The sequence below is a fragment of the Stegodyphus dumicola genome, chromosome 7, assembly GCF_044657685.1.
Source record: "Stegodyphus dumicola isolate Sdum_Otavi_A_Nest chromosome 7, ASM4465768v1".
In the NCBI taxonomy this organism is placed as follows: domain Eukaryota; kingdom Metazoa; phylum Arthropoda; class Arachnida; order Araneae; family Eresidae; genus Stegodyphus; species Stegodyphus dumicola.
The window spans coordinates 39,400,825-39,404,171 of NC_140774.1; positions in this window are offsets into that span (position 1 = coordinate 39,400,825).

Consider the following 3,347-nt stretch of genomic DNA (forward strand, 5'->3'; position numbering starts at 1 on the left):
ACCGGATATTAAGGAGAATGCATACACCACAAGAGAAAGCACAGATTTTATGGTGGTTCATGGAAACGAAATTCATAATGCAAACTTGGAGAAATTGCAGAAGAATTTACCAAAAAGATCCTCCATCCAAAAGCAGCATCTTGCGGTGGAAAAAGAATTTTCTAGAAACTGGAAGTATCGCAGATAAGAAACGTTCCGGACGTTCCTGCACAAGTGATTTTGATGTTGAGCGCGTCAGAGAGACATTTTTACACAATCCTAGAAGATCTGTGAAATCAGCGGCAAGAGAAATCGATATGCCAATTTCGATGGTGTACAAGGTTATTCAGAAAAAATTAAGACTGCATGCATATAAAGTTCAAATTGTTCAAGGTTTGGAACCGGACGATACGCCTAGGAGGAGGGCCTTTGCGACAGATATGCTAAGGAGGATAGAAGATGATGCTGAATTTCTGAAGCGCATAATGTTCTTCGACGAAGCATCCTTTCATCTTTCTGGCATTGTTAATCGCCATAATGTGCGCATATGGGGGTCTGAAAACCCTCATGAATACCGTGAGGCACAAAGGGATTCCCCAAAGGTTAATGTGTGGTGTGGACTAATGCACGACCGAGTCATTGGGCCTTTCTTTTTTACAGAAAAGATGGTCTCATCAATCGTATACTTAGACATGTTAGAAAACTTTATATTTCCACAATTAGAAGAGCTTCAGCCGCATGTCTTTTTGCAACAAGATGGTGCACCACCTCATTTGGTGCAAAGAACTACGAGCGATGGTACCCCAATGAGATGGTGCACCACCTTCATTGGGGTACCATCGCTCGTAGTTCTTTGAATTACCATTTTACGGGAAGATAGATTTGGTGAGGAAGTCCAATTCCTTGGCCACTCAGATCACCTGATATAACGCCGCTGGACTTTTTCCTTTGGGGATTTGTAAAGGACAACGTTTACAGGAGGAGAGTGTCGAACATTGATGACCTAAAAGCCGGAATTACAACCGCAATAGCCTCTGTGGATGCCGACATGCTTGCTGGTACCTGGCGTGAAATTGAATATCGACTTGATATTCTCCGTGCGAAGAAGGGGGGCACATGTGGAAGTTCATTGACAAGGGTCATGAAACTTTTTGAGTCTATCTAACCATTTATGTTATTAATTTTAATCTGTCTTTATTATTTTATGAGTTGTTAAACATGAAAATGGGCCAGGGACTTTATAAACATCCTGTATATTCCACACAATTCCGCTTAGCTTCCATTCATAAAATAAAAATTAATCTAATAAAGCAAACGCTGTTTCTCTTCGCTCTACTGAAAGCCTACAAGGTGTGTTTGATGTTCGTTACAAAGCCTACAGGGCGATAACTCGCCATTCCAAATATGACCGGCAAAGAGATATTTTATTCAACCGTAGAAGAGAAGATCTGTAGGCTTTGTGAATATGCTGCATGCATGGCATGTGTTGCGTTGGGAGTAAGGGTATATCGTTCACACAAAGTGGGAAGACTATCGGGCCAAGGATTGACCCTTGTGGAACACCAACTTTAATTTTGCCGGATTGTAGAATATGTATTTCGCAGACAAATAACAGTGTCTATCAGTAAAATAGGAATTAATTGTCTATGTTATGCAATCTGGAAAACCCAGAGTTATAAGTTTGTATATGATTCCCTGCAGCCAAAAACGATAAGAGGCCTTTGAAATATCAAGGAAGAGTCCCTCGGTTGATTTATGATTATTGAGTCCCTCCTAGATGCCATCAACAACCCGTAGGAACTGGTGGATCATTGAGTGCTTTGGTCGAAACCCACGTTGTTCCGGGATGATGATATTTGGCTCTCCAGCGAAGTCCAAAATGAGCTTGTGTATTACACATTCTGCAATTTTATTAAGACCGGATAGCAAGCTGATTGGCCGGTAGGAGCCTGGCTCTTCCCCAATGGTTTACCAGGTTTAGAAATAGGCGATACGACAGCAGTTTTTCAGACGAGGAAAATGAAGCCTTCTCCGTGATAAGATTAATAATGTTGGTAAATCTGCAGGTCATAATTACTCCCGTGTGCTTAAGCATCTTGTTGATGGTGCGATCGTTTCCAGGGCTTTTCTTGGTCTTTCTCTTCTCAGTAAAACTCAGAACCTCTGATCGCTTGACTGGGGCGGTGTTGTTTGTAGGTGGTTTTGAAAAGTATTCTGTAAGTGTATATGAAACAGTTTGTTGTTAAGTCTAGTATGTTATTTATGGTGAACTGAAAAGCATAGTAATTAGCTGGGGACTCAGCTGTCTCAATTCGGTGCATGCGATCCCATTTTGTTCTTTTAAAGTGGGAATAATAGTGTGGCATCATTTGTACCTAGAAACTGCTTCCCAGATCGAATTATTGTCCTGTGATAACGACTCTAGATATTTTGTCCCATTCTCCTGTACATGTTTTCTGGTAAGAGCCCTGACTTCATTGTGAAGTCGATTCATCAGAATTTTGTCATTTGAGCACTTCTTGCGTTGCCCGTACAGCGAGCTGTGTGTGTACAAAAATTATAAAAAAATAAAAATAATTATAAAATCATAAAACACATAAAAAATTATAAAAATCTTTAAAATACAAAAAAATATCAAAATTTATGGTATTAATTATTTTTTTCTACAGCTAATCTTTCTGGAGCTCCCTCTAGCTTTTTCATTTAATTTATTCTAATGTATTTTTCCTATTTCTGCTCACTCTTTAGATTTTTCTGATATGGAGGTAAATAGTCTTGAGCCGTAGGCACTCCATAAACTATAATCCATGGCCTTGTTCGTCACCTCGCCACGTATTTTTCTTCAATACAGAAATGCTTATCGTTACTTCACTTCGAACTTTATTTCTTCTGTTTTGTAACGTTAAACGTGTCGTTCCTACATATTTCATAGTCTGGGATAGGGATGCTGTCCAAGAACTCGTGACTTGTGGCCTGTAGCCACCTAAGTAGAGTAGCAAGCTTCTTTGGAAAATGGCTCAAATTTCGCTATAAATGGATGATTAGGTACTAACACTAGGACACCTAGGCCGGTTCATTTTTACAATTTTAATGTATAGGTCGATAAAGCCAGAAAAGCACATGTAGAGATTCTTGGGTAAAAGTTTACAATTGGGTGCCCCTTGTTTTTTTTGGCGATTCTTTTTTGACGCCAAAATTGGCGCCAAGAAAGCACAATTTCAAAATGGCCGCTACACAAAACCAAAATAAGTCAAAGAAACAAGTCAAAAAGAATTATACAAACAAGGTGTCCATCTACACATCAATTTATTTTCACTTAAAAAAACATCAGAGAATTGCACAAACTAGGCATTGCGCGCTCTGCCTTG